The following is a 22,809-nucleotide window of genomic DNA, read 5'->3' as shown; positions in this document are numbered from 1 at the left end:
CTAGTGAGATTTGTTAAGGAAAATAGTAAAACTTAAGATACGAACAAAAATATACCTAAGTAGCCTGTAAACTGAATTTGTATCTTAAATTAAAACTTCTTGTGATTTTAAGTTAATGTGTTTCCATTGAAACGTCTTTGTTTTCACTGCACCCAGCGTTTTGAGAGGTTTCCCTTAAGTCGTCTCCTGTGGCCGCCACATCATTTATTAGGCAACTCGTGTTGCCACTCGGCGTGGGTCCTGTGTCCGTGGAACATCCTGTGTTCCTGTGTGTGTGTGTGTGTGGTTCTCGAAACGCTGTGCTTTGTCATAACTAAGGCAGCTTACTTAGCCTGCTTACTACACGGCTGGCTGCTGGGTTCTTAAGTCGGCAACTGGCCGCATACGTAACGAACTCAAATGAAGTTGCTGATGTTGAAAGTGAATCAATTTGCATAGAGTTTATGCTTTTGCCACTGCTAGTCCACTTGTTGAGAACTCATTAGGAACATTGTCTGGAAACTTTCGAGTGCTGCCTGGCAAGGCCAACGGCACAGATTTAAACACTTGCAAGGATTCAAAGGTTTAACACTCATGTGGCTTACTCGGCAAACGGCAATTTCGAAGGATATCCATATGGCATATCCATTGAGCTAAACATCGAGTTATATAAATTCACCGAGCACAGCTGAAAGACAACTGAGAACAATAACTGCCTAGGCATACGCGACAGCCAAAAATAAGCTTTAAAAATAATAATATTTCCGTCCAGAAGTTTCTCTCTGCACACAAAAGACCCGAAAACCTTTAATGGGTCAACTCAAAAACCACTGACAGCTGTTTAAACGATTCGATGTGAATACATTTTAACCGATTACTCACGTGAAAATGCAAAATTAATTATTTTAAACTCCTTTCAAGTTGACCACTGCACTGAATTGAAAAATAAACTGAATGACCGACCTTGTCTAAGATCGCTGAAGGAATGCTTGCAGCTTCTGGCCCTGTGCCCTCATTTATAAGACCGAGCGATATGGATCTACGCTGATAATGCCAAAGCAAATACTAGGGTGTCGGGTGTTTCGCCAGGTGTTTTCTTTTTATACGCAGAACGTGCTCTTGTTGTACTGCTAGTCGGTGTATCGAGTTAAACGGAATCGGGCTAGACACAAATGTTTGCCAGACAGTAAAATCATATAATGAGCTAACGTCAGTTCGTCAGCGGTGATGATGATGATGATCATCATGGTAGACCCAACGGCCTTGCTTGGCGGGTGGGAAGTTGCCTCGACCTAGAGTACTTAATCGGAAGTATTTTTCCCAGACCGCGTACAGAGTCTTATCTAAATTAGCTGGCTAAAGGGAGCTCATAACTCATAGCCGTCTTTGAAAGCTGTAGTGCCTGCGTCGTTTTAGCCAACTAATTACTAGTTTTAAGTGGTATTAATGGAATAGAAGGCGGCACACGGCTAGGCGAGAGTTTTTCTCCGCAAACTGCAGTCGTGATTAACTCCGCTCGTCTGATATATGCATATGCATATAAATTATCATTTTAGTAGATTTTCCATATATTTATTAGCGTAAGTTTATTAATTACAATAGGGCTTGCGCGGTCTGCACTTAATGAGACGAATAGTAAGTACGTGGCGATGACCGACGCTTCTGATCTTCCAAAATCGACTAACTTAAGTATAGCAAGAGTTCTTATCTCTAAAGCTTAACAAGTTACAGTTTCTTATAGGTAAAGCTCGATCTATAGATGGGAAAAGCACTTGAGGCTTACGACTATATTTCGGGTGTTTTGTGATTGTGTTAACTCCTCCCCTTCTAAGACGAAGGCTGTCCACAGACTTTTTACAATTGGCAAATCTATTTGAAAGCGGATCTTACGGGTAACATTGGTTGTGCACTAAGTTCCCATACTGCCAACCTGGTACTGCGTTAAACCATCGAAGGGAAGGCAGCTCTGCGTGTCTGGATGATCCGAGAAGTTCGTAAATGCTGCTGATTCTCCATGTCATGGGTTCGCAACAAGGTTCTGGAGATGATCGTAGCGAACTTGGAAAAAATCTTTATTGTAACCGTCGACTTGTTGACGACGATGATGCTGATGTTGGTTGAACTAGTTGACCATCAAAACGTATGTGTTGAACGCACTCTGGTTGGCGTCTGATGGCAGATATTATTCAGTTCGTCGTTTCAGTACCCAGGCGCAGAAATAGTTGCCGCATCTTTACGTCTTTAGCAGATACTACGTTGATAGATCTTAATTCCCTCTTCTACTCTTCTCATCTACTTAAGAGGTAGTTACAGTTTTAATACTAAAGTTTTGACAATAATTAAGTATAACAATTATAATTTTATAATAAAGTTCATTCAGATATTTTTGATATTAAAGTATGTAGTAAAACGCTTATTGATTGCAAGTATTGATTTTCCTATTTAGTTGAACAGAATCAGGAAAGGGTATTGATAACATTAGTGTTTTTTTTTTTTTTTTAATCGGGAATTTGAAATCTAATTAGAGTGAGTGCGCTATACTGTTATTATGCCGTTTTGGTAATGCATTTATTTTCTATGGTAGTTTCAGGAAATATTTGTGGTTGCGTGGACTTTAAGTTTTCAAATCATTCGGGTCTAGCATTTCATCACATACCTTTAAAATTTTCTAAAGAGGATGAAGCGGAAATAATACAAAATGTTTAAAGATTAAATAAGAAGGATTTGACAAATATTTAATTGAAAAATGTTTGCAAACTCTTTTACTAGTGTTCAGATTTCACGTTTGTATTTTGCTAACTTGGCGATGGTCACAAAAGGAAAAGAAATACTAAACCTAGCGTAGATTATCTTTATGAACGACCCTCCCTTTTATGAGGACCGTTGTCCCGAGGTCTGCTTCGATTAGTTCTTCCCTATACCGTGGGGTTAGTTTATTTCCCAAGCGATTGTTTTGTTTTACCATGACGGTTTCTCCCACCTCAAAGGTTCTGTCTCGTCTTGTTACATTTTCTCTTCTTAGCTGTTTTTCCTGAGCTTCGTTAACCATTTCTACTATCTCGTTAGCCAATTCGGGAGGAGTTGAATGAATAATGTCGATCGGTCTTCTATTGGTGACTGAGTGCACCGTCTTATTGTATTCTATTGTTGCCTGAAGAATAAGGTTGACTGTATCATTCATTCCACTGTCAAGTTTCAGGCATCGAGCTATTTCTAAAAGCGTGCTGTGAAACCTTTCAACCTGTCCGTTTGAGGTACTATGAAGTGGAGGTGCGTTCGCTATGTCAACATTAAAACGATTTTTCAAAAGTGACTTGATTGACTCGGAATTTATGGACGGTTCATTGTCACAAAATATTGTCTTTGAATGGGGAAAAAAGTTCATTAGTTGCATAATTGCAGGTTCTAAATCAGTTATCGTTCGAGAGCCGATTGGTTGCACAATAGCGAATTTGGAAAATTTGTCAATACATGTCAAAAAGTAATTCCTGTCCGTAGAAAATATATCAATATGCAATGTCTCGCCTACATGTGACGGAATAGGTGTTCTCCCGAGGATTTGCTTTTGCGGATGGCGGTCGTATTTGGCTTTTTGACAAACCAAGCAGTTAGCAACAAAGGTAGCGGCTATTTGTGACATTTTAGGGAAAAAGTAGTATTGAAGAATTTGTTTTACATTCTCCTGTGCTGCCCTATGCGCTCTGTTGTGCTCCAAAGACACTATTTCCCGTTGCTCAGTTTGATTAAAAATGTCGCTGACCATTTTCATAGTGTGTCGGAAGGTTGTTGCTGGAAAGTCATTTACAAGACTGTTTTGAATGAAAGCTAGTACAGGTAATTCGCAGTGTATCGCATTCACTACATCCGGCTTAACCACATCACGAATTCTTCCGATTAAGGTCTCTTTGTCTAGAAACTGTATTAGATGCCTTGTCTTGCTTCCGAAAATAACAAAAGTTCGAGTTGAGTCTGCGGTGCCCTCATCTATCACAATTTGGTTTCTAAAACAGTTAACCGGCTTGTCGATAGTTTCGATTGTAAAAGTCAATGAAATTTCGCTATGTATTGTTGCAATGTCTGACTGGGGTTCGTCCTCTAGGACATGAATAGCCTGCCTGGATAGTGCATCGGCAACATAGTTCTCCTTGCCAGGTTTATAGAAAATTTTAGCATTATGTTCGTCTATAAACGCCTTCCATCTCTTGATTTTTGCATTTGGATTCCTATCTGACACGGCGTATGTTAACGGCTGGTGATCTGTAAAAATGTTTAAGTTTTTGACACCATATAGATAGTTCCTAAGAGACTTTAAAGCCCAAACGATGGCCAAAAGTTCTCGTTCATTTGTTGCGAAATTAAGTTCTCTATCCTGTAAAGTTCTCGAAATCATTGTAACAGGCTTGCCATCCTGTGATAAGACTGCCCCCAGGCCAAAAGCCGAAGCGTCTGTTGTTAAGTCAAAGGCTTTTCTATAATCGGGATACAATAACATTACATTTTCGGAGACAAGAACATTTTTAAGCTTCTCAAAAGCAGAACATTGTCTTTCATCGAAAGAAATTGGTATCTTTTTAGACTGGCTTGCGGAAACCTTTCCGTTTTCACCCTTCAGAATGTCAGTGAGTGGTCTAGCAATAGAGGCGAAGTCCTTAATAAAGCAGCGGTAATAACTTGCTAGCCCTAAAAACGATCGAACACTAAACAGATTAGTAGGTTGATTATATTTCTGAATAGCCTCTACTTTGCTAGGACTGGTTGTGATACCTCCACTTGACACCATGAATCCGAGATACTCGACGCTTTCCTTGAAGAAAAACGATTTCTCTTTAGAAACCCTCATGTTTGCCCCAGACAGTCTGTCTAGTACCCAAGCAACGTCGTTTACGTGGTCCTCAATTCCGTTTGAAAATATTATTACGTCATCAACGTAAACGTAACATGACTTTCCTATACGGTCCCTAAGAACATCATCAATAGCACGTTGAAAAATACTTGGGGCATTTTTCAAGCCAAACGGCAAACGGCAAAACTCATATTTTCCATTTCCTACTGAAAAGGCCGTTTTCTCTCTATCCTTTTCTGCGAGCAGAATTTGGTGAAACCCCGATTTAAGGTCAAGGGTTGTAAAGAACCTGGCTTTTCCCAAATTTGACAAGATGGATACTACGTTTGGTATAGGGTACTTGTCGTCGATTGTTTTTAAATTTAGTTTTCTAAAATCTATAACCAACCTTTTCTTAGTATTTCCCTCTTCATCTGTACCTTTTTTATCGACTACCCAAACCGGATTGTTGTAAGGTGACGACGAGGGCCTGATAATTCCGTCCTTTAACAAAGCATGTGTCTCCTTATTCACAAAATCCGATACGCCCATGGGGTACGGATAGAGTTTTGAGTAAATGGGTTGGTCGTCCTCAGTACGTATTGTGGCAACAATGTTGGTATTATACGGCAGTGCTTCTTCCGGTTCCGCAAAGACGGCCAATCGGTTTCGAAGCATTGTATGGAATTTATTAGATATCTGATTTGGAACCACAATATTCTCTATGTTGGTGAAATTTACGCTGTCACATCTCAAAAACTGAATAGATTCCACTTCATTGTTGATATTCAACGTTTTGTTCTTAAAATCTAACGTTGCATTTCCCTGTTTCAAAAGGTCAAGTCCTATTATTGCGTCAAAACTAGAGAGACTTGGAAGAATAAAGAATTGAACAGATGTGTTAAATAGCTTAATAAAGCATTTCTGTTTGACGGTGTTGCAACCATGAAGCGATTTTACCGTGAATTTATTTTGTACCGGCATTATGTTTTTTAATTCAGGGAGGGGCTGTATGTAATTTTTCGAAGCCCCGGTGTCAATCAAAAGTTTTATGGTTCTCCCTGCTATCTCTCTTTCTATGTACGGTAGCAGGGATTTGTGGCTAAAAAATGAACATGATCGTAATTCACTAGTTCGTCCTCATAATCATCAACCTCCGCTTCTGCCTCCTTTTGATAACCGTCTGTATCTTCTTCACATTGACCTTTCTCATGAGGTAAGTAGTTGATCCTTTGCTGTTTTGGCCCTGTAAACCTTGCACTGCCACTCGTTGGTCTTTTTGATGCTTGCGCATACCCAAAATGTCCCTGAGCCTGACTTGTGTTTTGCTGTTGGGGTTGCGATGCGAATTGATTTTGTGTTCGAAATGAATTTTGTTGTTGGGATGGCCAAGAATATTGTTGTTGAGATGGCCAAGAATTTTGCTGTTGGGATGGCCAAATATTTCCCTGAGTCGGAAATGGAGCTTGTCCAAAATTTCCAGTTCTTCTAGATCGCATGGATACATCAGGATTTGTTAACTGGACTGGATCTTGTCTTTCCTGGTTATCATAAGTATGCACCTGACGCTTGCTAAAATATGGGTTTTTAGTTTGCATGGGCATGATTGAGTTTCTATCCTTATCGCTGTGCTTTTGTTCGATTTTCTGACCCCTGTCTCCAATATTTTTAGAATAAATAAGGGCGAATTGGTAACGCTCATGGTTCGACTCGACCTCTTGCGCTAAAGCGAGAGCAGTTGGTAAATCTTTTGGACCTTTTGCAAAAAGAATGTCGCTCAACGATTTCTTAGCTCCGGTTACAAATACACGTAACGCGTCCGTCCTGTACTTTTCATTCAGTGACATCGCCAAGGCACTATCAAATGTCATTATTGTCTTGTTGGTAAGTAGGGTCAGTTTTTTCTCGACTTCATCGTAGAATTCAGTAAGAGTCATGTCTCCCTGTCGCAAAGTTGATAGCTCTTGTTCGATTAGATAGATCGGCCTTTTGTCAGAATATGTGAAATCAAGACGGCTGATCATTGCTTTGAAATGTAACGGAGTATTAAAAGAAGCCAATACTGTATTCGCTGGACCTTTTATTTTATTTCGCATAATACCAAGAGCTTGGTAAAATGTTGAACTTCCCTCGTAATCTTTGAAAACTTTAAAAGCGACATGAGCCGCTTTTCTCCACGACACATATGTTTCACTTTTGCCATCAAAATCTGGCAGAGATTTAATTATATCTAGAGGCTCGTTACAGACAACACCTGGTCTAATTTCAGCATCTACATAAGTTTCCACCTCTGGGGTGTTCACTGTTAATTTCCCGATTCGCTCATTCATCTCCTGCAATTGCTTTTCAAATGATTGTTTTTGGACTGCGAGCGCACCGGCAACAGCACTCTCTACGATCGCTTTTAACTGAGCTTCAAATTCCATTTCGCTAGTTGTCTTTGTTTTTGACCACCAATTATCTGATGACTTATTATTTTTTTCTGCACTGTTTTGCCTACTTGCCTGGTGCGCTGACCATTTATTTAAGCTTGACACTAGGTTGTCTAAAAGGTTATCACTGTCACTCATGTATTTTTATTATCAATACTCTTTGCATAGGTTATAATATAATAATAATAATAATATTTTTAATTCGTTCAATAAGCGTTATACTTACAATATAATAATAGTGATTAACAAACAATTTTAAGGTAGATGGTCTTAGTAATTAATATTATATTTTATGTAATCACGAAATTTTTATTTCTTAGGTTAGAGTTAATTAGCCAAAGCCGCTGGTTTTGTCTCCGGATCCTCCTTTTGTTATTTATTTATAATTATTCAGTTATCGTAGGTTTTTATATCCGTTTGGGCGCCAATTATCATTTTAGTAGATTTTCCATATATTTATTAGCGTAAGTTTATTAATTACAATAGGGCTTGCGCGGTCTGCACTTAATGAGACGAATAGTAAGTACGTGGCGATGACCGACGCTTCTGATCTTCCAAAATCGACTAACTTAAGTATAGCAAGAGTTCTTATCTCTAAAGCTTAACAAGTTACAGTTTCTTATAGGTAAAGCTCGATCTATAGATGGGAAAAGCACTTGAGGCTTACGACTATATTTCGGGTGTTTTGTGATTGTGTTAACTTATATATAAATGATTTATAAGATTTAGGCATCGGGTAAACGGCGGCTACTGCAATGTAAAGTGTAATTTATGGCCACCACTTGATTATTTAATGAGTCATCATTTTCATTTGCCACACACAAAAACTTGGAGACCACCGAATTTGAAGTTCATACCGACTGGCTTTCTTTTTAGCCTCGGCTTTGGCTTTGGCATCAGCTTGTGCCATCTGCTTCATAAATTTTCATTTGGCTGAAATCATAAAGTGAAAAAGGAGGAGCGGCCGCCGCTTAAGTATCCTAAGCCCGACACTCTGCGTTGAATTCGGTGTAGCAGATTTAATTTATGTTTCATTTTTCACACCAAGGCCAGGTCGACTGGCAATCGCCAAAGGTGCTCCCGACGCCCTTTCAACAAGTACATATCCGAGTATAAAAACATATATATGTGGGTGGCTTCGAGTGGGGTTTTATGTGCCTATAAATATGCAAAATTTATGCGGATGCTGTTGCAGGTTCTTGCTCGACTTAGCCGCACAAAATAAAAACTCTGCGCAAAACGGCCCAAAAAGTTTGAGCTCTTTACATGACTAACTAATTGAAATTTACGCTGAGGCAAAAACGCTTTCCGTATTTCTAATTTATGTATGAGCCTGCGAGTTCTCAAATCTTAAAAGTTCTATTGACTTTGCGAGTTCATCAACAATCGATAAATGTTTAATAAAAAGAAAAAAATATTGCGTTGATTTGTGGCCTTCACAAAAAATTTAAAGTTTAAGTACTTAACATATTTAACATGCAGCATGTCCTGTTCAAACGAGCTCTGTAAATATTTACTTCAACTAACCCAGGGCAAATATTAACTCATTTGATTGCACACAATATTTCTCGCTTGTTTCGGATTAAAAGTAAGTTAATTTAAACATCAGCTTTATGTATTTGGTGCCAGTGATGAAAACGCTGTTTGTTTAATGCTTAAATATTCAACAGGGAAAACGTTATCAAAAATTCAAAAGCTTTGCGAAAATATCGAATTCATTGCAGAATATTTTTGCTGTCGTTCTTTTGGTTATACTTTAGTTTTATTTCCAATGTTTTTTTTTTTTGTTTTGCAATAGTATTTATTTTTATTTGGTTCACTGTATTTATATTCTGTGCTGGCCAACAATGCAAAATGCTGAAGGAGGGCGAAAAGAGCTGAAATTTTCACCGAACCACACAAATCAATTTGCAATTGTGCTCATTGTGAGAATGCGAATGGAAATGTTTTTATTACAATAGTTTTGATGCGGTTTTTATTTATATACCACAATAGCGATACTGGCAACGATTAAAGCAACAATTTCCCTCAAAACACATTGTTGTGTTTTTAGTTAAAATTTTGCAGCTGTTGCGTTTATTTTTTGCTTGAATAGCTCTCAACGAGCACTGAAATGATTCTTAAATCGGCATTTGTTGTATATCTGCTTTATGCGTTTGTTAGTTTCACTAGGCTAATTGCAAAAAATTGAATTTCATGCTGTGAAATGCTTTATCATACACATTTTCAAAACGTATTGAATTCAATTGTAAATTAAATGCAGCATTTAAACAATTAATTAAGTTCGTTCGAGCCTCAAGCTAGGCATCTTGAAATATATTTATGAAATGCCATTAAAAAATTAACACATGATTTGGCTAGCAGGGGAGCACATTTAGCCAACATTTTTAGCGCCACCCAAAAACGACGAGTAAGTGTCGACGAGAGCAGTATGCCGAGTATGCCGCTCGTCAGCACTTACCTTTAATTAAATGATTTATGCTAATTTTGCGCCGCGCTGCCAAGTTAATTAAATTACAGCGGGCGGGGGGAGCCTAGATGATTAGCAGACTCCGCTGTGATGTGGCTATTGTGGAGCGTTTGTTGTTTGCCACCTAATTGTTGGTATTATTACCATCGATTAGTTGACTGGCAGTGCATTGAATATGGTTTATGGCGAGTATTTGCGGAGTGCAGCGTGTCTACTAGACGCGTTCAAATATTGATCACTCTGCTCGCCTTGGGCGCAGATGTGGCAAAAAGCACAACTCTTTTGTAGTTCATTTGACTGCACAGTTTGATTGCTTTCTGTGTCGAGTGGATCTAAATTGGATTTCGGATTTTTGAATTAAACAATCGCCGCTGGCCGCATTAAAAGCAAATTTAGCCCGGCCAAGTAAATTAAAGTAATCAAAAATGTCTACCAAATTAAATCTATTTGTCCAACAGACACTTCATCATCATCGTTTCAATTAGTCGAAACAAATAACTCTAAACAAAAAAAACAGAAAATTGCGAGCTGGCAGAAAATAATGGAGTTAGTCACCAGACTCCAGGGAGCGATAACAATAAGCAATCAACTGGATGCCCTGAGTGGTGCTATCTCTCCACGAACCATCGCATATCAGCCAGCCATCGGCATTCATTTGCCTGTTTTCGCGTGTAAAGTGCCACACAAGACCATTGTGAATATTCCGCGTGCCGAAACTAATTGATAATACAAAACCCCAACCTCAAAACAATACCGAAAATTGATTCTCCCAACCATTCGCAACTTATGCACCTAATGGAAACAATATGGCGGTTGATAAAAACACTTCAGTGCCAGTCGCCATATTGTTTGCATCACAAGTGCTTCGGTTTTGATTTAATTATGTGATTTCCAAAATTAAAATCAGTTAACCTGTCCATTAGTCTGCCTCCTGGTGCAATTACCTCAAATTATTGCCATTGATAACGAATTGGTTTTTACCCGTAGAACAAATGGAATTCCTCTCAAAATATCTTTGAAAACAATCTCGTATCTTACATTTTCATGACTCAGTGCGTATCTTTGAAAAATATCAACTAGACGTCTGTACTTACAAATTATTTTTAGAATGGCATTAATAGATTGATATGAATTATTCGATTGATTTAACTTTTTTACTGACTCATTCTTAAGTGCATCTTAAATCAAGTCCTTGTCTTATCATCCTTCATTGGTAACATAGTCGTCAAATAAGACCACTAAGTACCTATTTCCACTATGCATAGTAATCACGTGACTCCAGTTTTATATTGCCCGCCTTTATGGTGACATTTTAAGTGTGCGATAAGCTCATTAAAATCAGTTAAAAACCATATAACCGAAAAGCCATCTTGGGTGCCATATTAGTTTTTCCCCGAAAAACTCCAGCTATCTAATCTAATTATCAAGCCAGTACTTCAGAAATTTCAATATGAAATTGTTTTTCCCCAAAACGTTTTTTATTTACACATGCTTATCAGATGAGAAGCAATTATTTTTAGCTTTAATTGACTTGGTATCTTTAAGTGCTAAATAATGTTAGAAATTAACGTGGCCAGTACCACTCATCGATTTTCTAATCTCGTGACCACAATTACTTGTCTCGTATTGTTAGTTTTTTTTTCTTGTTATATTAAAACAGATGAATAAAGAAAGTTATTCGACGACAGCTAGGCAAATATTATTTTAAAAGACTTTATGTTTGCACTGGCGATGTACGCATGTAGACAGAACTAGATGTTTGTTTGTGAAAATATTTATTTAATTATCATCACATTTTATCGTACTATTATTCATGTCAGCTTATATAGTAGATAGATATGATTAATTTACAAATTCATGGTTAATTTAACTGACTGCTCAGATTTAAGTGGTGAATGATTCCGCGAATGAGATTGAGTCAATTTTTCCCATGGCACGTTTTTCAGAAATTTCCAAATTTTATTATGACAGCTTTTCCCAGGAATAATCTTTTGCGTTTGAGAAATTTGCCTTTCCTAACTTGGTATTTAATCTATCTTATCTGTTTAAAACCCTAAAGATACCAGAGGTTTTATGGCCGATCTTCTCCGTTGCTAAAGTTTATCCCAGTGGCAGTCGTCGCGTTTCTGCCTTACTGTCTTTACTTATTTTTCATCAACAAATTGAGTTCCCATGTTCGTTCGCGGCATTGAGATACTTGCACTTCTGACCGACAGTTAAACAAGCAAACCACTTGGAGCACTCTGGAGCAGGCGCTATCCATTGTCACTGGCATTGCCACGGCTCCGCTGACCGCGATCCCAGAAAAGCCCGTGAAAACACTGAAAACACTGGAAAACACTGAATATACAGTGATGAAACTTGTGGAAAACCCTGAAAGCCGCCGGAGGACCCACCGTCGAAGCTAACGAAGTGCGTCTGGCCAACTTTGGTGGCGATGACGGCGCTGCATTTGTCGGACGGACGAAGTCGAGTGGAGCATTGCACTTGAGTGATTTTTTATTGTGACACGCGCACGCTGTGCAGCAAATTAAATGCTTCATCCACAATAACAGCAGTGCGAGATGTGCATAGCTGCGGGGCCAGTCCACCAGTTCATCAGTCCACAAGTCCACAAGTCCACCAGTCCACCAGTTCTGCAGGCATCTCTGACAAGCAATTAAAATGCGTTGCAAATGTGTGGCCGGGTAAAAAATTGGTAAAACACTGCGGCTTTAATTGAGGCTCAAGCAGCAGTCGAGTGGCCCAAAAGTGGGTGTGTGTGTTTACGCACTCTTGCCACACACACACACACACTGACAGTTTCAATTTGCCACTCCGGTCTATAAAACTGTATTTTTCCATTAATTATTCATTATTTTTAATGGCTCCCCCACTATGATGATGGTCACAAAAACGGGTGATGCTAAAAAACAGCATTCAATTTAAACGCGTCTGTCTTCTTTGGCTTTTTATTTTGTTTATATTTTTTGTGTGTTTTATTTTCCGCACTGGGCAAATATTAAAATTGAAAATTTTGTTTATTTGCTTACTCAAATATTACACCATAATGTGTTTGTTTAACTCTCGCTGTCCATATTTAATCGCTAATAATGTCTGGCACTCACGGCTCACTAAATTGTATTTTCTGCATATTTATTTATTTTTCTTTTTTTTTTGCACAACTTGTCATGTGATTCTTTTATACAAACTTTTTATTGGTGCTTCCCCAACCTGACTGACTCAGCACTCGCGGCAGCTGTTTTGATATTTATTTCGAGTCGAGATCATTAAATATTTACACGACTGCAATTGGCTAGCACGTGATCGCATATCTGCTAAATCCCGAACGAGGTTCACAGACCATGGACCACATTGCATGGAATGGGCATTGAACGCGGATTATATTTTGCACAAAATCGAGGATTATAGCCATATTAAGAATGTAATTAATTCGAGCTTGTGTCAATAAACAGCAATAACCGCACAAAATAAGCCCAGTTCAAAGGACAAAGGCAAAGCGCTTAAAAACAGAAAAAAACGAGGAATTCGCGCACAAGTCTACAGAATATACATAATATAAATAATTAAATGCATTCGAGTATATACGAAACAATGGGCGTGCTCCGCTGCTCCGGCCACCCGCTCATTATTTATATTCTATATATGCACTTTCAGCGCCTACTGTCTTGCCAAGATTTATGATCCCCGGCCAAAAGGGCGGTGTTCCTGGGCAAAGGGCATTAAACAGCCAACGGCCAACAGTCGACGGAGATTGACATAAATAAAAGGGATGGTGGCTTGTTGGTTGGTTAGCCCTGCTGTTTCATTTGGCTGGCTGGCCAAGAGGCATGAAAACAATTTACTTTTGGCCAGTTTGGTGCTGCGCTGCATTCACAAAAAGCAGACAAATGTGAGTGCCGACGAAAGATGAAAGTTCGATACACTTAAACTGGCTACTCGTCTTCGAAATTGAAAGTAAGAAATTTCAAGCGAGTGCTAGGGAAAAAATTGAACAGCTGGCGTTTATTTAGCTCATCGCTAACTATTTATTTTAGCACTTTAAAGTCTGTCAACACAAATAAACAAATGTCGGGTTTACTTTCTCTATTTGTGTATAAGTAAAGCGAGTACTAATTATGTGGTTATGCCATTATGAGCTTTTTCACCTTTTTTTTGTATTTACTTGGCTGTAAAAAGTTAACATAGATAAACATGTATGCATACTTTCAAAAATTACAAACAAAAAAGTTCTGGGAAAGCAATTCTCACTAGTTTAACTTTTGGAAATAAGAAGTTGAAAGTTTTTAAACAAATATATTTAATACTTCTCGCACTTATTCCATAGCAGAAATGTATGATAATAATGTGTTGTAAATATACAAATAGTCTATAGCAAACCCCATGGATAAGTTGCAATACCTTTAGCTCCAAGGCAGCAATAATGATATTTTTGTGTAAGTCCAGAACACACGACAAGCCATGAGGAGCAAAACGAAATCAGAAGGAGCAGAACACAAATTTATCTGTGGCGATTTATGGAGCATGTTTTGGGACCATGTCGAGAGCACACACAACCCGGACGTTCCGAACATCGCAGATGGTAGCGAAGAATTAAGGGGCGGTGCCCAGGACATCCTGCTTGTTGAGTTCATAAATAGCGATGTTGCATGCAACTTGAAGAGCGCCTCAGTGCGGCCCAGTTGGGTGTGGCTTTTCCTTTGACTTCGGCTTCAGCTTCAGCACTCGAGGTTCTAATTTTTATGAGCATGTTGCGTGCAGCTGGAGGGCAGGCAGTGCAGCGTACTTGGAGGCGCTTTTCCCCCGAGCTGCTCTGCTGCTGCTTCTTTCACTTTATTGTCCTGACGTCAGCAGCAAAGGACCAAGGAATCGTGTTGACTGCTAGCTTTGCATTCGGTTCGTACACTTGTGTGATTTAATGCTGGCAATGGCAGAAAAATTTCAATTGCTTTATCATGTTCTTGGCCTACGGCACATTGCCCATACGCCCCGTGTGCCCCGAATGCACTGAATGCCCAGCGAACAATAAAAATTAGGACACATAATGACGTCGCGACGAAACACCACCTCCCTCCCTCCCCGCAGAGGACCAAATTGAAAACAGCATTCGGTCAGCTCTTTTTGCCGCCGTTTTGGGCTTTGGTTTGCACTGATTTTGGCCCTGGTTTGCTGCCTGTGTGTTGCATGTGGCAAGCAATTCGATCAGTTGCCAGCGGCAAGTTGCAATCATTTTTGGCCCCCGCCAAATAGAGCAAAGCAAATGCAAGTCTGATAACTGGAGGGGGCTTTCGGCGCTGAAAACTTTGCCACAAAACTATCAGCAACACTGCCACTTCATTGCTGCAGTCCTTGTTTTTGTTGTTCAAGTGACGCAGAAGGCAGAAGCTGCTGAAAGGGAAGCCCGAATGTCGGACGGGGATGCACTACGAAAAAAAGGGGGTACCACTTACATTCAATCAAGGTATAAATTTTATCATAAAATGATATACTTTAGTAGCATGAATAGTTTCATATTTAGAGGACAACCAATAAGGAATCCTTTCGCTTCGTTGAGGTTGACTTCACCAAACTTGTGTATTTGATTTTTTCCAGTGCATACTGGGGACTCCGGATTTTGATTTCGCTCGAGTTGGCCGGGTCTGCTGGGTTGGTTCGCTGTCTGCTTAGCGTGTTGGCCAAACAGAACAGAACTGGAAGCCACAAGAAACTGGGTTCGGCTTCCGTCTGGCGCTACTGGGTTACACACTTCGCCCCATTCCCACCCACCCCGCTCATTGATTACTTTGTTATGGATTTTTTCCATTTCTCTTCGGGGGACTACTGAGTATGTATTTGTGTGTATGTTTCTGTGTTTGTGGGCCGTTGGACTTATTTGCAACACGAGCAGTGCAACTGCAGACGCTCCTTTGATTGTGGCAATCAGAGTTAACGAAAGGGTGCCAAAAGTTTGTGTAATTTCATATTCAATGTGTCGAACAACTCGGTTTAAGCCAGTTGCTTTGGGTGGTCTTAAGTCTTAAATCCGAGATAGAATTAAATTGCCAAATCCAGTTTAAACTTAAGTCGCATGCAACGCCACTTTCTGCGCCATCCGTGTGCAATTAAAATGCGAACCATGCCCGAGTTTATGATTAGAGCGAAAGATCGCCGCAATTTTATGCACGTAGCCCCGGCGATTCAACATCAAATAGCCGGAGCGCATTAGCCGGGAATAATATTCAGGCGGCGTCGCGACGCCGTCACCATCCACATCCACATCACCATGCCAACAACAATTAGGCAGAAGTTGAAATACGAGCAGGCACACTACCACGACCAAGACGCCTGCTTATAATATTGTTGAGGATGGTCCGCTGGTGCGGAGCTGGGTGTTTCTGGAATTGGAATTGGGCCTGCACTTAAGCGGCACAGCGACTGGAGCTCAACTTTGGCCAAATGGAATTGAAATGACAAGTCGCGGGCTGGTGGGGGCAGTCGTGGGTTGGGCAGCGCACACGGGCACTGAGAGAAAAGTGGCAGACTTTCATAACCGACTGACGCCTCATTACTTAAAGGAGAAGGATGTGGCTCATCATATGGTTCATATGGTTTCCCATAACTGAAAGCTATTTTTGTTCATAATTTTTCAGTAATGCTTTATGAACTTTAAAGCGAATCCCCAATACTGCCACTACTTTTCTCTCAGTGTGCAGTCAGGCGAGTGTAAAGGAGTGGATCGGGATCGGTCGGTGATGCGAAATGCGAATGGGATGGGATGGGATGTGATGCCCAGCTGGATGCCGCCTATTGGCCTGTTGTTGTCACATTTATCACGGCTGTCTGATTGCACTGCCTTGCAGAACTTGCTGCAGGTCAAGTTACGGGCAAGTGGGATCTTGAGAGTCGTTCGCCTCGTCGCTGATTCCTTGCCGGCTTCGTCAGGCTGGCAAATGAATTGGAACAGAATTGCAAAAGAACACAGAACAGGTAAGTTGCATTTGGCCCGAGGACGTACGTCCTTTGTGCTCCCTGCAGTTCAACGAACTGGCATGCAAAATGTATTTTTATTGAATTTCATTGATAAATGCTCCTTGCAACATGCATGGCCCCTTCTCAATGTTGCCCCGCTGTTTGCTGTTTGTTTGTTCGATGGCAATCCGATTCGATTTCTGATTGCATGCCGGGGCATAAGTATGCTGTTCTGTTTGGTGCTCGTTTTTAATCGACTTAAATCCAATTTGGGTCATTTGCAATCATTTGGCCCAAAAGGTAACCGAACTCTTCCAGCCAGTCGTTCAACTTTCGCAAAGTGTCTGCAAATTCTGCCATCGATCTGTATTGATTAGCCAAAAAAAAAAAAGGTTTATAGTCGAGAGTTTCGCTCTTTTGGAACTTGTTTATTAAGTTTTTATGACACCTGGCCGAAATCAATTCAAAAATAGTTAAGTCGCCTCATGAGATGGCAATTAATCAGCAGTAAGCACTAGAAGCTACCACGTTTTTCTTTTTTGTTGCTGCACTTGCAATTATTAAATAAATCCGCGTAAATACAACTTGCCGTATTCCACATGACTCACAATCTCTGACTTTTGTGTACTTAACCAAATAATTAAGAAAAGCAAACAGTTCGTTCAACCAGGCCACTTGCGAGGTGTCAATGTCAAGAATTTAAGGCCATAAGTCAATCAACAAAAGTTACCATATTTGCAGTATTTTTAATAGTAAATAAGCATATGTCATATCCAAGTACGAGTATTTAAATGCGAGCTATTCAAATCAGAGCCGCTGGAAAAATGTTATTTTCGTCTCGCTCGGAAAAGCTATTTTCAGACTGGAAATCAATTTGCAGATTATTTGCGTGGAGTCTTCGAGTCTTGGAGTCTTCGAGTCTTGGAGCAACCGGTATCGAGTCAGTCACGTGGTTTGGCAATCGGGTTTGGTTTGTTTTCCGAGTGGTTGATATAGTGGTCATGTGCTGTTTTTCCATTGCCTGATTGCTAAGGAGAATTGTATGCTGCACAGATAGCAGATATTTGTGTAAACTAACCCGTGACTTGTGGTGCTGTTGGTTTTCCTTAAACGAGTTTTTCAATTTTTTGGGGAATATTTCGATTTCACTCAAAGCGGATATTCATTCACACCAGTTACTGGACTACTTAAAAATTATACATTAATTTAAATTTAAGTATTGCTTTCCCTTAGCTAAATAGGTGTCAACGTTTAGGAATAAAACTTACATAAACACAAATAATTTGATAGCTTGCATGTTGCAGATAAATGTGGCACATGGATGCATTTCTAAGACTTAAAGTCGGCTGAATAAACAATGTAAAGCTCGCGCCTTGTGCACTTGACACGCAAAGGGGCCTGTTTGGTTGTTATGCTAATTGACTACTTTGTAAAATTATTATACTTCGACGTAAGAAAAGTTCGCATGGCAAGTAGCGGAATAATTCAGCAACAAAAAAAAACCTTTCATTCATGACTTCTGATGTCGGATGTCAACAGGAATATACAAAATTAACAACGGCACCAAAAAAAAAAAAAAAAATATGTCGAGTATCGGCATTAAATTGCCATCAACAATGCTGTCGTCTCGATAAAGTATTCATGAAATATGCTCTACGAGTGCTGTGAGGATTTGACTTCATTATTTGGCTTGCGGTGCGGTTGCAGGTTGTGGTCGATGCGGTTATATTAAACCGACGTGGATACACTCAAAAAAATTACATAAATGTTGTATGGAAAGTACTTTCGAAAGTAGTATTAAGTCCAAAAAACATTATGTATATTCAATTTAATATTTATAAGCTTCGAAAGTTGTCTTTTATACTTCTTTTACCATCAACTACTTCTCTATTTTTCCTATTTGTTATGTATTTTCGAAATTAGTATTTGAAAATGATTTATATATTCTTTAAGTATCAACTTTTTCTCGCAGTGCACACTATCTCGCGTGTCCTTATTATGGCAGATAAATGTTAATACCAGCTTGACAGTCTGTCCGATGCGGGCTCATGTTTAATTAGTCATGTTTGTCACAAATTCTGACATACGAGCCTTTCAATCGATGTAGCTCATTTAAAAGCGTCAGTTGGCCGCCAGCGGGGCAGCTCTAAAAATAAAACCAATTTCGATTGCAATTGCAATCGGCAACTCGGTGGTTGACAGTTGTTCTTTTTGCCTGGGTATATACATACATATATATGTACATAAGTTGCACAAGAAGAAATATATCGTTGCATATTTCACGCCCAGCATTGCGCGAATATTTATCAAGTTACCCTAGTCCGCAAGTCCTTCGGCCTTGCTCAACCAACCCCCCCAACCCCCATGTCCCTTTTTTTCTTTTGCAGTAGTGGAGCAAATGGACAAGAATGCAAAGGGGGGTACAGCAAAAAAGAGGGGGAAAAATAGTTAAAATGTAGATTTATGCAAATGGAACGCATAGCTCGCATCCTGTCCCATCTCGCATTCCCTGTATGCCAATGTGTTAGTAGCCCGCCAGGCGTTCCTTGGTCCTTCCTCCGCCCTGATCCGCCTGCTCCTCCCAGCTGCTCCTCCTTGATCCTCCTTGCTGCTCCTCCCCTGCTTTTTTCCGCACTGTCAGCCCAGTTTGCTTGCCAGCTCGCTGCCGGTTGTCTGTCTGTCTGCCTGTCTGGGTATTGAGTGTATTGCATTTAATATTTATTTGCTTTTATTTTCCCTTTTTACCCGCTGCCGAGCACATTTTTTTCTTTTTTTTCTTTCGAGCTAGCGAAGGATGAGAGGAATAGAGAACTCTTCTGCCGCCGTCAGGTGGAAGAGGAAAATTAAAAATGCAATTGCGATTAAAATTGCATGACAAACGCGCGTCGCGTTCGCAAAAAGTGTTGCCAAAGGGGGTTTGCATGTTTAGCGCCCACGAGTGTACCCACTACCCACCGAGCTCGATAAATAGTTGCATCCACAATGGGAGACTGCCCCAGTTATATGTATGTACATGAATCACTATTTCACCTGATTAACGTTCTTTAATCGAAACCCTTTTCTTAGGAAATCAATTCACACTTACCCTTTGTCAAATGCGAAGAAAAGGTGTCACCACTTTGCGTCTCGTTGAGTCTTTGGTACGTTTCAGCGAAAGAGAAGAAACAGTTTGATTTGTTAATTAGCGCGACATAAAAATACTTTTTAACTTTATTAAAGCCAAAAATACGCATCAATCGTTGATTTCACCGCCAAACAAAAATGTTTTATATCCGCAATCGTTGTAGCATTAAAATCCGTTCATATGCTGATCATTTGTATATATGTATATGCATTTATCTTTCTGCTTTTGCCACTCTTCCTATTTTCTGGCTATCTGCCCAGTTTCTCTTCAATAGAATTTAAATTTTGTGCCAATGGCCCCCACACGCGACACTCGGCCATATCATCATCATTCCCCCGCCGATCTGCTCTATACCCTATATCTTTGTATCATCCCAAGTGCATTAAGCGATAAACAAAGGAAGAGTGCAGAACAAGGAACAATGACTGCGAAAGCTAAAAACATGACAGTGACATAGGAAAGTGCATTTCAAGGCGAAACTTAAAGGGAGGCACAAAGAATTATTGCTATAAATCTTTAAAAAATATTATTAAAATTCCTTCGTCGCCAAAGAAACTGAATATCGAAACGGAACTATGATAAGAAAATATATATATATATGTACATTTTTTTACTCAACAACTAATATAATAATTTGAAACGCACATGATATTGATATACTTTGAGCAGGGTAAAAAAACCTAACACGTGACTAGCTGATGATTTTGTGTTTTTTGAAAATAAAACTTCAAAATTTATCTAATGAAATTTTTATAGTTCAAAAACGCACATGATGCGTGGAAATATAAATATTTATATTTATTTGTTGGCACAAAACGAGGCGAAATTATAATCACGTGACTAGCAGATGATTTTGTTATAGTAGCCAAGTAGTAGTAGGCAAAAACTGAGGTGACGAAGAATGAAAAAGCAGCTTATTTGAAACATATTTTTGAGTGTTTTTCGTACTGAAAGTACTCATTTAGTAATCGTATTTTAATTATGAATATTAAAGTTAATTACTTTTTGAATATACAACTTCACCATTTAACTAATGAAATACTTTGCTTTAACACAACGTGTATTTATATTTATTTTAGTTCAAAAAACGCACATGATGCATGAACCTAGTTATTTATTTTTAGGCGAAATCATAATCACGTGACTGGCGAATGATTTTGTTTAGCCGGCGCCAAACAATATGTTTTTTTTTGTTTTTATTTTTTTTGAAATCTTTTACTTTTTGTTTTGATTCCGGTTTACGCTTTCCGCTTTCAGCTTCAGTTGTCTCCTATTCGCTTTGGTTTTTTCTTTATTATTTTTCGCCCAACATTCGTCACTCTTTCGCGCACTTGTCTTCTCGTCTGTCCCACGTCTGATGGGGGACTGAATGTCAAATGATTTGGCCGCCCAATGGTTATGCTGTATTTATAACAGCACTAATTAATTTTCACTCTTTTCGCCTTGCGGTGGGGGGCGGGGGGCGGGGCTGGTCCGAAAATGAAAATGGAAATGAAGTGAAATGAAATGAAATGAAAACGGTGATGCGATTGTGATTGGGGGATAAGCCGGCCGAGCGACTACGAGCGACTAATATAATTTGCGGAAACTGTGACACAGCACACTGGGTACCAGGTAATTGCACCTGGCTATATGTAGGGCTCAAGCTCCAGGCCCCCGCGCTCCCCTGCCCCTCACTGTCATCGGTTATTAATTTCCCAGATTCGCATTTATATGGTCTTTGTAGTGTGTGTTTAGTTTAGTTAACAGAGTGCACACAGTTGGCTTGTATGGACGAACACGAACACGAACACTAATTTATTTGCCACCAGAGAATGGACCGGAATAAGTTGGACAGATCTTTTCGGTGATTTCGTTGATGCATTTACATAATCAAATATGAATATATTTGTTGTAAAATATCCCCCTCGCTCGGAATCGGAATCTGTTTTCAATTAGTCAGAGTGAGGCGTTTTTGGAGAGAACCTGTTCGTTCCACTGCCAGCTGACTACGCTACGAGTATTTAGCGCTTTATGTGGCATATTTGAAAAGTTTGTCTGAAAACCGTTTAGATTATATTTTGGTAGCTCGTTTGCATTGCTAATGAGCGAGCCCAGGGGTCCAGGCCAGAATTAATGGCCCCCCGACCATGTGAAAAGTTCGTAAATATTTGGCGTTTCGTATTAATTTATCAAAATTCGAAAACTACAGGCCATAAAAAAAAGCACACATCAAATCGGCCGTTTTATTGCCATTGTCAGGTTGGAAATTCAATTTCTTTGGAAAGAAGGCGCATTTTCGCTGACCAACAACGAACACCCAACCCCACCCACCCGGCTTGTTTGTTCAAATTTTCCGCTTAGTTTTGTCAGTTTGGTCGCGCAATTTTTCGAAACCATAGGCATACGAAAATTTTCCACATCCCACCAAAATTGGTGGGTGGCTGGTGGCTGGTCGACCTTCGTTATCATATATTTCTGTCACGTCCGCACGAGTGACCCAAGGGCCAGAAAGGGTTATGTAAATGCCTCGATTTCGATTGAACTCTCGGTCAGCCGGATCGCGTGATTGCAAAGCGCCTGTGATAATGCCGAACTTGTTCAATCAATTTTCCATTTATCGCCTACACTTTTTCCACTACCTCGTTGTTTTCTCCCCCTCCCCCATTTATATTGCAATGGGTGAATAAATTGTGTTTTTGTGGCACGCCGAGATGACAAGCAAATAATATTAATAATAATAATAATTTCATTTGCGTTTTCGACGGCGAGAGTAGTTGGCTTCCGTTGTTTTCTTCTTACTTTTTTTCTTCTGTTTCTTTTTTTTGTTTTTCTCACAAACTCAAAACTCGGTTTCGGGTGCGTTTTTGAAGTGGACTGAAGTGGATATGGATTCGAGTGCGGCACGGATCGATTCGGAACTGCGAACTGCGTCTTGTGTCTGCGAGCGCCACGACGGGTTTGTTTTCATCGCCAGCTGCGCGGCTGCCTCTTGGGCGGCATTTATTTCTCCTCAGCGTGTTGGCTCGATCTTGTTCGTCGTCGCGGAAGGTTC

The 22,809-nt window shown here is 39.8% G+C and overlaps 1 protein-coding gene across 5 annotated transcripts in view; it reads right to left on the bottom strand.

The window, feature by feature from the left end:
• Positions 1-22,747, bottom strand: part of LOC6727528 (sodium-coupled monocarboxylate transporter 1) — a 41,690-nt gene extending 18,943 nt beyond the window's left edge. For 2 of the 5 annotated variants that reach the window (XM_039295690.2, XM_039295689.2), the window contains exons 1-2: positions 22,557-22,747; positions 19,737-19,786 (exon numbers count right to left, since the gene is read on the bottom strand). The gene's annotated coding sequence lies outside the window, so the exon portion shown is untranslated. Of the gene's footprint in view, positions 1-19,736; positions 20,246-20,994; positions 22,037-22,556 lie in introns of those variants that run through there. The other 3 variants (XM_016176437.3, XM_016176438.3, XM_016176436.3) reach the window with 2 other exon arrangements.
• Between the last annotated feature and the right edge of the window lie 62 nt (positions 22,748-22,809).

Source organism: Drosophila simulans, chromosome 3R (genome assembly GCF_016746395.2).
Source record: "Drosophila simulans strain w501 chromosome 3R, Prin_Dsim_3.1, whole genome shotgun sequence".
NCBI lineage: Eukaryota > Metazoa > Arthropoda > Insecta > Diptera > Drosophilidae > Drosophila > Drosophila simulans.
This window is presented reverse-complemented; position numbering and strand designations above follow the sequence as displayed.